This window comes from Nycticebus coucang, chromosome 3, assembly GCF_027406575.1.
Source record: "Nycticebus coucang isolate mNycCou1 chromosome 3, mNycCou1.pri, whole genome shotgun sequence".
Classification (NCBI taxonomy): domain Eukaryota; kingdom Metazoa; phylum Chordata; class Mammalia; order Primates; family Lorisidae; genus Nycticebus; species Nycticebus coucang.
The window spans coordinates 51,624,944-51,638,706 of NC_069782.1; the positions used below are offsets into that span (position 1 = coordinate 51,624,944).

General features: G+C 42.2%; 2 pseudogenes; both read left to right on the plus strand.

The window, feature by feature from the left end:
* The first annotated feature begins 11,838 nt into the window (after positions 1-11,838).
* On the plus strand, positions 11,839-12,248 carry LOC128582397 (U1 small nuclear ribonucleoprotein C-like; annotated as a pseudogene).
* A 20-nt stretch (positions 12,249-12,268) lies between these two features.
* On the plus strand, positions 12,269-12,986 carry LOC128580929 (transcription initiation factor TFIID subunit 13-like; annotated as a pseudogene).
* The last annotated feature ends 777 nt before the right edge of the window (positions 12,987-13,763 follow it).

Sequence of the window (13,763 nt, forward strand, 5' to 3'; positions counted from 1 at the left end):
TTTCTAAAGCACTGATTTGTTCATGAGAGCAGGGCCCTCCTACCTAACCAGCCCAGAAAGGCCATACCTCTTAATCCTGCTGCCTTGTGGATTATGTTTCAACATGAATTTGAGTGAACAGCATCATTCAAACCATAGCAAATGATATCCATGTTGGGATAATAAGTCAATGAGGAACTATTCTTTATTTTTCTTTCTCCTTCATTAAACAAAAAAGTAACATATATATTATACACATTATTTTCTGATCCTGCTTCTTTTTTTTTTTTTAATCTATAGACTTTATTTTTTAAGAGCAGGTTTTAGTTTCACAGCAAAATTGAGCAGAAGGTATGACGATTTCCCCTGCCCTACACAGGTGTTGCCTCCTTCATTGTCAACAGCCCCTCCAGGTCAGCATGTTTGTTATAACTGATGAGTCTACACTGACACATCATTATCACCCAATGTCTGTGGTTTATATCAGGGTTTACTCTTGGTGGTATATTCCATGAGTGTGGACAAATGTATCATGACAAGTATTCACCATGACATGTCACACAGAGTGGTTTCACTGCCCTAAAAATCCTTTTTATTCCACCTAATAGTCCTTCCATCTTCCTAAACCCCTGGCAACCACTGTCTCCATAGGTTTGCCTTTTCCTGAACATCATATCACTTTAATCATTGGTAAGGAGACTTTTCAGACTGGCTCTTTCACTAAGTAATCTGCATTTAAGTTTCCTCCATGTCTTTTCACAGTTTGATAGTCCAGTTCTTTTTAGCAGTGAATAATATTCCACTGTCAGGGTGTCCATTCCCCAGTGTACATCTTGGTTGCTTCTCAGTTTTGGCAATTACCAACCAAGCTGCTATACATATCCGCTTATAGGTTTTTATGTGAACATAAGTTTTCAGCTCCTTGGTAAACAGAAAGGAGTGTGTTTGCTGGATCATATTGTTAGAGTTATGTTTAGTTTTGTAAGGAACTGCCAAGTTCTCTTCCAAGGTGGCTGTACCATTTTGCATTTGCACCAGCAATAAATGAAAATTCCTTATGTCACATTTTCACCAGCATTTGGTGTATCTGATATATAACAATATCTCATTGTTGTTTTAATTTGCATACCCCTGATGCCATACGATGAGGATCAACTTTTCACGTGCTAAATTGCTGTCTATGTATCTTGTTTGGTGAAGTGTTTGTTAATGTCTTTGATCAATTCCTAAAATAGCATTGCTTTTTTTTTTTGTTAAGAGTTCTTTGTAAATTATGGTTAATAGATCTTTATGAGATATGTCTTCTTTTTGAAGAGATGGGGTCTCACATGTTGCCCAGGGAGCAGTGCAGTGGCTACTCAGAGGTGTGATCCCAGTTCTGATCATCCCAGGAGTTTTGATCTATCAGATGTGCCTTGTCTTTCCTTCTGTTGAAATGTTATTTGTGGAGTAGGGTTTTAATTTTAATAAAGTCCAGTTCACACATTTTTTTCTTGTGTGGATTGAGCCTTTGTTGTTGCATCTAAAATTATTGCCAAACTGGAGTTCTTCTACATGTATCCTGTGTTGTCCTATAATGCTATTATAGCTGTCTCCATTAACTTATTTTAATTGACATGTTTTCATATTTATTTATTTTTATTTCAGATTAGCATGAGGATAGAAATGTTAAGGTACATTGTTTTGAATTCTAACATAAACTCAAGGTGTAATGCAGCTCTTAACCCAGTGGGTATGCTGAACACCCTCACATTGTGCACATTAGGTGAAAACCCAACAATTGCCCTCCGTCTCCTCTGTCCTCCCCTTGATATGTTTTCATATTTAAAGAAGGTTTCTTTCTTTCTTTCTTTTTTTTTTTTTAGAGACAGAGTCTCACTTTATCACCCTCAGTAGAGTGCTGTGGTGTCACAGCTCACAGCAACCTCCAGCTCTTGGGCTTAGGTGACTCTCCTGCCTCAGCCTCCCAAGTAGCTGGCACCACAGGCACCCACCACAATGCCTGGCTATTTTTTGTTGCAGTTTGGTCAGGACTGGGCTTGAACCTGCCACCCTTGGTATATGGGACTGGCACCCTACTCACTGGGCCACAAGCACTGCCCTAACGTAGGTTTCTTGTATACAACATATAATTGGTTCTTATTTCTTGACCAGTTTTGAAAATCTTTATCTTTTATTTGTTGGATTTTAAACATTGGTGTTCAATGTTATTATTGACATAGTGTATTAATATTCATGGTATTTGTTACTATTTCATAATTGTTATCCTTATTATTTGTCCTATTTCTGTCTTCTAGTCTTTTTCTGGTTTTCATTGAGCATTTTATAATTCTATTTTCTCTTTTTTGTTATCATATAAGTTATACTTCTTTTTTACTATTTTTAGTGGTTGTCCTAGAGTTTGCAATATACATTTCCACCTAACATTCCAAGTCAACGTATTGATAACAGTATACTACTTCATGGGTAGTGTGAGTACCTTAAATTAACAAATATTCCTATTTTGTCCCTCTCATTTCTTGCATCACTGGTCTAATTTATTTTGCTTATATGTAAGCATATATACATAAATAAAAATAAGCACATATAATTGAATACACTTTGGCTATTATTATTTTGAGTAAATTATTACCTGTTACATCAATTAAAAAGAAGACAAATAAAAGTTTTTTATTTTACCTTTACTTATTTCTTTTCCTTTCTTTATGTAAATTTAACTTTATGACCTGTATAATTTTCCTTCTCTCTAATGAATTTCTATGCAATGCCTTGGGAGAGGTGTAAAGAACTCACAGTAGTTAGTACCTGGGGACACTCAAAACCCCACCTGCCCCCACAGCATAGCTAGAGGGTCAGAGCTGGGCAATGCCATAGTCCTATATCTGCACACGATCCTGTCAGGGCAGTGTGGTGACACTTTCCCTGCAGGAGGTCCATTACCCTGATCTGAAGTTTCCTTCTGCTACGTGGAAGTCTGGTCCCACCTACAAGGGGTCAGAGACTGGCCTCCTGTGAGGCTCCCCCCTTGTCTTTGGCCAGGGCCTACACACAGGGCCACAGGAATGAAGGGTCTCCCCAAAGGTGTTCACCAAGAAACCTCAATTTCAAGTGTATTAACTGGAGAGAAATCAACTGGAATAGGCAAAGTCTTAGATTATCAAGGATTTTCTGTGGGTTTAGTGTTTCCCTATTCCGTCTGAGGGTCGTGGATGGGCTAACCAAGCTCTAGGTGAATATAGTGATCCAGCCTTTTTTCCTCATGTGGCACTGCCATCCTCAGCTCATACTTCCCCAGTACACCTTGGGATAGTCTCCAGTTTCTTAGATCATGGGTGGCCTCCCCTCCCCCACACCAACTGACACTCTGCCCTGGTTGCTGGGCACTTGTTTGTGTTAGTAACAGAAGAATCCACAGGGCTTCCTGAGGTAAGTTGTGGCCCATAAGCCACTGTCAAGCAGAGACAGAGCTGTGGAGTCCTTCAGAGCTTTGGAGGGCCTGCTGCCTTTACCTGAAATGTCTCCACAGCTGGTTCTGGGCCAGCTGTGGGGTATTCTGATGGTGTTTTTCAAACACCTGGGGCAAATGCTGGGAGCCCTGTTGATCTCTTGGCAGGTCTTGGTGTGCACTGCTCTGGTGGTCTTTATAGTGAGGAGAGGCAGATCAGGAAGACGAGGGGAAGAGCCAGCCAAAAGGGACTCAACCTTGACTGTGGGGGACACAAAATCCCAAGCTAAGTCTGGGCCAATGCCAAGGGCTAATGCTGGCCCTACATGGCCTCCAGTGGAGGCCACTCCTCTAAGGCTCCAAACCCTCTGCTTGGCAGCTCTCAATGGAACGAAGACATATTTCTTACAGGACATGGTTGACTTGCTTAAAGGAAGAGAGAAAAGCAAGCCCCCTGAATTTCCCCAGGTGCTGGAAACACAGAAGTTCTCACTCACCTCACCACAGGATGGAGATCTTTGAAGGAAGACCACAGCAGCTTTTGGTGACATCAGTGACCTTCAGCAGTATGAGAAAAGGTTCCACCAAGTTCTTGCCAGATGGAAGCAAAGATTTCAGGAGGAAAAGGAGAAGGGGAGGCTGGAGAGGGCCAAGGCAGGAATGAACCAGGGGGAGAGTGGTCCAGTGAGGCAATGGTCATCCCTGTCACACAGTTTGTTCAGCCTCTGGCAGCTGCCGAGCCTCATCAGTGACCGCATGGAAGATGAGAATGTGACGATGGAGGAAAAGGAGAAAGCAAGACATGATAATAACACAGTGTCCATGCCTGAGATCCCTCCGAATAGTGTCAGCGACAATGATGACTTACCTGTATCCATGGAAGGATCTGAGGAGGCAATTCGAGAAGTAGCTGGGCAAGTGTTCAAAGAAATCCAAAGAAGGGAATGGCTGGAAGAGCAAATTGAAACCCTGCAAGCCCAGGTAGCATCTCTGCAGGAAGACAAAGCACAGCTTGACAGGGAGATCCAGGAGTTGGAGCTGAGACTGCAGATGACCCCAGCTGTGGAGGAACATAATGTGATGGAAGCTGAGAAGAAAGTCATGGAGGAGGAAGCTCACTGTTTGGATACAGAGAAGAGAATTGCCACCGTGTCAGAGATGGTAAACTGTGCTTGGCAGACAAGAGACATCTACAAGGAGATGGCTGAGGACCTGGCCCAGGAATTGGAGCGAACCACTAGCTTTTATCAGGAGGGAATCCTCTTCCATAAGCAGCAAGCTGAAGACAGATGGAGGGCTGCCATGTCCACTGAGTTTGATACCATGTTGCTCAGGAGAGAAAACTACTACAACAGACAGAAGCTGGCAGCCCTTGGCAATGCCTTCCAGCCTTTCCTGAGTGGCCCTTTTGCTCCTGGGGCTCTGTCCATAGCCTACAGGGGCCCGGAGGTGGCAGGCGGACCTTGGGCCGTCAGATCCCCAAGAAGGGAGGAAGGTCGCTTCTGTGAGGACTCAGAGGTCCAGGGCGACCTGCTTGTTTGATTGTGCAGCCCCCGCAGTGGAGTCTTGAAGGCTACAGCCTCGGTGAGCATCAACTGCTGCTTCTCCCTCTGAGGAAGACTTTGAATGAATTCTCTTTAGTTAAGTTCTTTCATTCATATTAAAATTACTCTTAATAAAGTTTGATAGACAGCAAAAAGTGAATTTCTAAGAATATTTTTTGCAAGTCAAATATATTTGCAAAATATAACAAATTCTCTCAATTTTTGTTTGTCAAAGTAAATCTCTGTTTCTTCTGTCCTTCTGAGAAATGTCGTGCAGGGTATAAAATTCTGTGCTGGTGGTTTATTTCTCACAAAACTATTCCACTCAGCTGTCCTTGCTTGAATGGCTTCTGAGGTGATCTTTGATGGAATTTTTATCAACCCCCTTGTAAAAGTAAGATGTTTTCTTTCTCTGGCTTCTTTCAGGATTTTTTTCTTTACATTTCTGTTTTTTTTGCTATTTAATCTCTGTTTTTATTCAACGTTTTGATGTGTAGATGGATACTAACGTGCACTTATCTGAAAAGAAGAAAAATTCTGAAATGAATCTTAATACAGTAAAAAGTATTTATATAGATGAGTTTTTGCTGGTGTTTTAAATCAAGTTTATGGAGATATAATTTATGTACAATTGTGCATAGTGTGAGTGTACATTCTATGAATCATCACCAGTGTATACTACTATGTAACCATCAACCCAACAAAGATATAAAACATGTTTTATCACCACATAAAGTTCCTTCATGGGTTACTGGTGGTGAATTCAACTCTTCCTTCAGCATGAAAATATCATTTATGGTATTTATCCTGGTTGGCATTCTCTGTGCTTTCAGGATCTGAGGTTCAACAAAAAAAATCAATAAAATGGAAAGTTGGTTTTTAGAAAAGATCATAAAAATTGAAATAAACATTGGTTAGACTATCTAAAGTAAAAAAGAGATAAGATTCATACAGAATCATAAATTAAAGAGGAGATATTATAAGTGATGTCCCAGAAATAAATCAAATTATTGGATACTATTATGAACAATTATATACCAACAAATTTGATAACCTGGAAGAAATACACAAATTCCCAGAAATTTATAACCTACCAAGTATAAATCATGAAGAAATAAAAAATTGAAATAGATGAATATTTAATAAGGAGACTGAATCAGTAATCAAACACTTACCAAGAAACTAAAGCCCAGAACTAGGTGACTTCACAAGTAACTTTTGCCAAACTTTTAAAGAACAAATAAAATCAATTATTCCTAAATTCTTTCAAAAAGACTTTCCATTTCATAAAGTCAGTATTACCTTGACACCAAAGCCAGACAAACATACTATGAGAAAAGAAAACTACAAGACTGATAACCTTGATGAATATAGATTTAAAAACACTCAACAAAATCCTAGCAAACCAGATTCAACAGCACATGATACACCATCACAGGTGGGAATAGTATAACATATGCTAATCATTTAATATCATAGACCACATTAACAGTGAAGGGTTAAAAAATCACAAAAATCTCAATAGTTATAAAAAACTCATTTGAAAAAACATTCAACACCATTTTATGATAAAGACTTCTGACAGACTAAGTATAGAGGAATGTACCTAATGTAATAAAAGCGATATATGACAAGCTCACGATTCATATTTATATAGTAGGGATAACTGAAAGCTTTACTTCTAAGATCAGGATCCAGGCAAGGATGTCCACTCTTGCCAATTCTATTTAACACACTAGTAGAGAGTCAGGGGAGGGGCAAGACAGCTGATTAGAGACAGAAGGAGAAGAGTTAGACTGAAATGAACTTAGACAAGTCAAAATTGGGGAGCTGAGCACAAGGAGAAGAAATCAAGATGCACATCATCCCTCTGAGACAAGCTGTGAGGGTGAGAAAGAGAAAGAGAGATATAACAGAGATCAGGTAGGGAGTGAATAAACTGAAGGTACCTGGTGCCAAGGGGATGGAAGACCCTCACCCCAACCAGGACGCTTTCCCCACGTGGACAGAAGACAAAGGACCTTTCACCCCACCCCACGGGAGGGAGCCTGGAGGTTCTGGTTCTTGTGCACCTGGGAATTTCTACCTCTAAGTCCCCATCCTGCCCAGCTAAAAGCAAACACATTTTCACCCTGCAGTCCTGAGTTCACAGCTCACCTTTCACTCTTGCCTGAGGAACTGTCTGCAGAGAGGCTGGTGTGCTTGGCCAGTTCTCTGAGAGACCTGTGCATGGTGTGGGCTGCTGAACAGAGTAGCGCCCTGCCCCTGCCAGAGAGGAAACAGGGGCTCTGCAGTTCTAACTTTGGAGTGGGGAGGTGTGGTCTCTCCTGGCTCTCACCCTTGCTAGGGGAGACGTTTCCTCTGCCATCTGGAGAACCTCTGCTTGGTGTCTGTGCCTGGCGACCCCCAGAGACCCTTGGCCTACCTCCTTGCAACTTGGAGAGAGAAAGGCCTAGCCTGGCAACAGCAATGGGAAGATCCAGGACCTAGACCCCTTCCTCAGCCATGGTTGATGGCTGCATTTTAGCTAGTCACAGCCAGGACTCTGGGGGTGTGGGGAGGAACATGGCTTCTCTGAACCCGTGTGCAGGAGCGACATTCATTGGAACTCTCAGCCAGAATGGTCCTACCACAGATTTGTATTCTCTAGCCACCAATGGCTGGGGCTGCAGGCAAGCCCCTCACTTGATTTTGTTTGCACAGAGAGGGGGTTGGTGCCCTGAGTGGTGGGAACAGTGGGTGCATCTGAGAATTCCCCTCCTCCAGCTGTCACTGGCAAGGGCAGGGCTTCAGCTGTTCAAATCTTTATACACCAGAAACTCCAGCGAAATACTGCATCTCCTTTAAACTGGGTGGAGTCCAGGCTGACACCAGGACAGATACTTTGCACTATCTAAGAAAAGCCAGCCCACAGAGACTCTCTCTGTAACCCTGAAAGGGAGCTATGGGAGCTCTGTGAGGGCAAGGCCACAAGCACAACCTCCAGATCATTGGTAAAGGTGTAGTTAACTTCACTTCCTGAGGCTCCAGATAGGTCTCATGCCACCAGTTTTAGTTGCCAAATAGGTCTGTAAAGTGTCCCCTAAGTATCCCCAGTTAGATTATTTCCCAATAACTATTCAGGGATAATCTAACATTCCAACTAAAGAAGTGTAATTAATATAAAAGAAGAAAAGGTGAAAATATTCATGGAAAGGAGCCAGCAGCAGAATTCTGGCAACATGAATAATCGGAGTACATCACCTCTCCCAAGAGATTACAAAGGAGGTAATAGCTAAAAATATCATGCATAGAGAAATTGTGGAAATGTCAGAAATAGAACTGAGATTATGGATGTCAAATAAGCTGAATATATTTGAGTAGAAGTTGGAAATAGAAAACCAAAAACTAGTCCAAAAGTTGTCTCAGTTTCCACCCCCCACAACTCTTTGTATTATTTACCCACTGCTGTGTAGAGAATTAACTGCAGACTTTGCAGCTTGAAATACCTCTACTGGTTGTATCACAGCTTTGCTGTCAGGACTTCAGGAGCAGCTCAGCTGGATCTCCTGGGCTCCAGTTCTCTGACTAGCCTGCGATTGCAAGAGACATGGAGGGCAAGATCAGCTTCCGGGCTTCCTGTCTTGGTGGCTGTAGAACAGTGGCCTCCTTCCTTTCCAAATCCTGGGAGACTCTCCACTGAGCTGACATTCACACCATGACAGGTTGTGTCATCAGAGCAAGTAACTAAAAGGCATGGATCAGTGTGAGCAGGATGGAAGTCATGTCTTTAAGAGCCTGAACTTGGAAGTGATATGCCATTGTTCATTGTTTGTGCCAAAGTCTATTCAGTGGAAGCACCTGGTGGTATGTGCATACCCTGGGAACTCTTTTTTTTTTTAAAGCAGGTTCACTTAGATTGAGCCCCGCGAGGTTGGCCCGCTGAGACACGCACTGCCTGCATAACTAGGGGAGCTGACAGACAACGCCTCTGCCCTGAGAAAGTCTTTGCAGACAGTGTCACAGTTTCTTCCTGTGATTAAGGGTGAGCCCACTGGCCTGTGGAGCCATGTTAGCAGATTATGCTTTGGATCCACATGAGGTTACAGAGACCCCTAAATCCAGCTCACACAAAAGAAATAGGGATTCTACAAGAGTGTGAATACCAGTAGGAGGAATGATGGGAGCCACTCCAAGCAGCTGCTTTGCCTCACTAGTCAGCTAGAGGCAAGCAGGGAGAAGCTCACGCAGCCTTGCTCAGCATTTTCAGCCACGCTTAGAGACCAAACCAGACTTGAAGCTTGGTTTTCATTGAACATGAAGCCAATATGTGTGGGTAACAGCAGATACTGACAGAAAATAGAACTAGGGATTCTACTACAAAACTCTTAGAAGTGATCAAGGAACACAGCAGCTTCTCAGGTTACAATATAAACACTCATACCTGTAGCCTTTATATATACCAACAATAGTCAAGCTGAAAAAGCAGTCAAGGACTCTATTCTGTTCACAGTAGTGCCAAAGAAGATGAAATATTTGGGAGTTTACCTAACAAAAGATGTGAAAGATCTCTATAAAGAGAACTGTGAAACTCTAAGAAAAGAAATAGCTGAAAATGTTAAAGGATGGAAAAACATACCACGCTCATGGCTGGGAAGAATCAACATTGTTAAAATTTCCATACTACCCAAAGCCATATACAATTTCAATGTAATCCCTATTAAAGCTCCACTGTCATACGTTAAAGATCTCGAAAAAATAATACTTCATTTTATATGGAATCAGAAAAAACCTCAAATAGCCAAGGCATTACTCAGAAATAAAAACAAATCAGGAGGAACCATGCTACCAGACCTCAGACTATACTATAAATTGATAGTGATCAAAACAGCATGGCATTGGCACAAAAACAGAGAGGTAGATGTCTGGAACAGAATAGAGAACCAAGAGATGACTCCAGCTACTTACTGTTATTTAGTCTTTGACAAGCCAATTAAAAACATTCAGTAGGGAAAAGATTCCCTATTTAACAAATGGTGCTGGGTGAACTGGCTGGCAACCTGTAGAAGACTGAAACTGGACCCACACCTTTCACCATAAACTAAGATAGACTCTCATTGGATTAAAGATTTAAACTTAAGACATGAAACTATAAAAATACTAGAAGACAGTGCAGGGAAAACTCTTGAAGAAATAGGCCTGGATGAGTATTTATAAGGAGGACCCCTGGGACAATTGAAGCAGCATCAAAAATACACTACTGGGACCTGATCAAACTAAAAAGCTTCTGCACAGCCAAGAACACAGTAAAGTAAGCAGACAGCCCTCAGAATGAGAGAAGAAGATATTTGTAGGTTATGTCTCTGACAAAAGTTTAATAACTAGAATCCACAGAGAACTCAAACGTATTAGCAAGAAAAGAACAAGTGATCCCATCGCAGGGTGGGCAAGGGATTTGAAGAGAAACTTCTCTGAAGAAGACAGGCGCACGGCCTACAGACATATGAAAAAATGCTCATCATGCTTAGTCATCAGAGAAATGCAAATCAAAACTACTTTGAGATATCATCTAAATCCAGTAAGATTAGCCCACATCACAAAATCCCAAAACCAGAGATGTTGGTGTGGATGTGGAGAACAGGGAACACTTCTACACTGCTGGTGGGAATGCAAATTAATACATTCCTTTGGAAAGATGTTTGGAGAACTCTTAGAGATCTAAAAATAGACCTGCCATTCGATCCTGCAATTCCTCTATTAGGTATATATCCAGAAGACCAAACATCACATCATAGCAAAGGTATTTGTACCAAAATGTTTATTGCAGCCAATTCATAATTGCTAAGTAATGGAAGAAGCCCAAGTGCCCATCAACCCACGAATGGATTAATAAATTGTGGTACATGTATACCATGGAATGTTATGCAGCCTTAAAGAAAGATGGAGACTTTACCTCTTTCCTGTTTACATGGATGGAGCTGGAACATATTCTTCTTAGCAAAGTATCTCAAGAATGGAAGAAAAAGTATCCAAGGTACTCAGCCCTACTATGAAACTAATTTATAACCTTCATATGAAAGCATCTTACAAGAGTACATGTGAAATTTACTAAATGTAGAATATAAATGTCTTAACACAATAACTAAGAAAATGCTATGAAGCCTATGTTAACTAGTTTGATGAAAATATTTCAAATTGTATATAAAACCAGCACATTGTACCCCATGATTGCATTAATGTACACATCTATGATTTAATAAAAATAAAAAAAAAACTAAAAAAAATGTTCAGTTGCTCTGAAAGGCTAAAATAGAGATTGGACGTACCCTCTAGTGGTTTTCAAATGCATGGAGATTGCAAAAAAATCTCTCACGGTTTTTAAAATCTCGTCCATCAGAGCACTTGAGGCTGGAGGTTGTGGCATCTGCAGGTTGGAAGTTTGAGTTTGGAGCTGTAGCGGATGATCGAGGTTGTGTGCAACCACCATATGGGAAAAAAGGCTGCGTTCAATGCAACATGGATGACATCATTGGGGACCTTAAGGAGCTGATTGCAGCGAAAACTGGCACCTGTTGGAACAAGATTGTCCTTAAGAAGTGGTACACTATTTGTAAGGACCACATGTCTCTAGGGAACTATGAAATCCATGATGGAATGAACTTGGAGCTTTATTACCAATAGAGCAGACTTCCTTCCCCTTCTCTACCATTCTTTCCTCCCACACTGGTATGGAGGCTTCTTTTTTTGCAGTTTTTGGCCCGGGTTGGGTTTGAACCCACCTCCTCCAGCATATGGGGCTGGCACCCTACTCCTCTGAGCCACAGGCACTGCCTGGAGGCTTCTTTTTAAAAACTCACATTAGAAAGGAGTTGCTAATGGCTATGAGGGAATATGCCCAAGTTTTATTTTGACTACTGTGATACTTATCTCACCCATGACTCTCCATCTGTGAGAAAGACACACTGTGGGGGAGGAAGCACAAGGAGAATGTGAGGGAACTACCAGAAATGGATGGAAGAGCAGGCCCAGAGCCTGACTGACAAAACAACAGCTGCATTTCAACAAGGGAAAATACCTCTTACTCCATTCTCTGCTCCTCCCCCTGCAGGGGCAATGATATCACCTCCCCCCAATCTTTCGTGTCCTCCTCCTCCTGGGATGATGCCAGTCGGACCTGCTCCTGGAATGAGGCCACCCATGGGAGTCACATGCCAATGATGCCTGGGCCCCCAATGATGAGACGTCCTGCTGGTTCCATGTTGGTGCCCAAAGGTCCTGGAATGACTTGACCAGACAGATAAGGGTATAGGGAGTTTTATTTATGTTGGTTTCATATTACTTGTGCGGTTTCACCAGGAGATCATGGTACTGTAACTCTGGGTGTTTTCTTAATAGCATGGTAAGGAAGACTTGCTCTTCCTTCCTATCAAAGAGAGAATAGTTTTGAAGGGCAGAAGTAAACCCCCAAAAGGGTCAGTTTTCATTTGTATTGTGAAATGTGAAAATAAAACTGTTAACTATTTTAGTTAAAAAATAAAATAAAATCAAAACTCACTTTAATGTAGCAGTCACCAGAAGTGAGGCTACAGAAGTACTAAAATCTGCTGAGAGAGAGCCTGCTGGGTGCTGTAGGCTAGTGGGCTTATGGGGTGGCAGATGAGGAGGAATACCCTGCTTTTGAGGAAGAAAATGAGGAAATTAGAGGATATGCACAAGGTGGACAGGGTAAAAGACAGACTTTTTTTCTGAAGAATTGAAATGTATGATGTATGGCTTTGGAGATGAAAAGAATCCGCATACTAAGTCAGTAGAGATTCTTGAAGAATATCTCCTCTTGAAGACTATCTACTGTAATAGAGCTCATTACTGAAATGAGGCCATGTCTATTGGCAGACAAGGTCGAGTACAAGCTGAAGATATCATCTTCTTGATTCAAAAGGACCCCGGGAAGTTTGCTAGGGTTAGAGACTTTTTTTACTATGAATGAAGAATTGAAATGGGCTAGAAAAGCATTTGATGAAGCCAACTATGGATCTTGACATCTTTTGTAGTTTCTGAAACTCTATTATGTTCTAGGGAAACCATATTTAAGAATTGTTATATTTTTGAGGCAGAGCAAGATGGCAGCCGAGTAACAGCTTCCTTGCATCTGGGCACCGTGAGTCTGGGGAGATAGGACTCCAGGCATCTCTGGCTGGTGGGATCTGCCTATCATCACCCCTGAGAGGATACAGGGAATCTGCGAGAGACTTCTGGACCCCAAGAGGAGGACTAAAACAGTGGAAAACTGGCAAGTGGTTGCATGTGTTCAATCCGTCCAAACCCGCCCACGACTGTAAGTTCAGTAGCAGCGAGACCGCAAACCAGAAAGGCCTTACCTGTGAACTGTTTTGGTGTCTTTGGACTTGGCACTCAGCTGAACTGCCTTGGGGAGAGCCTGAGCGGGAGTGCGGAGAACTTTGGCCTTTGTCTAGGGCCCCAGTCTCAGCCGCTGAGCCAGACGGAGCTAATAGTGTTTGGCTCTGGGTCACAGGCAGCCATTGTGAGCGATCTGCCCCGCCAAGCTCCACCCTCAGGGTTGCAGAGCTAGAATTGGGTGGGAGCTGGTAACCCAGCGACCAAGTAGCCTAAGGGCGGGGTCTGAGCCGCCTTACAGCCCTAACCCTCGGGGGCAGAGGGAGACCAGTTTTGGCACACAGGGTAAGTGGATAGCCACTTCAGCAGTGATTCCAGTGACAAGCACTTCCCTGGGAAATCTTCTGCTCAGCAAGTGAACAAGTTCGAAGTGCCTTTTAAGTGGGCTGAAGAGAGATTTA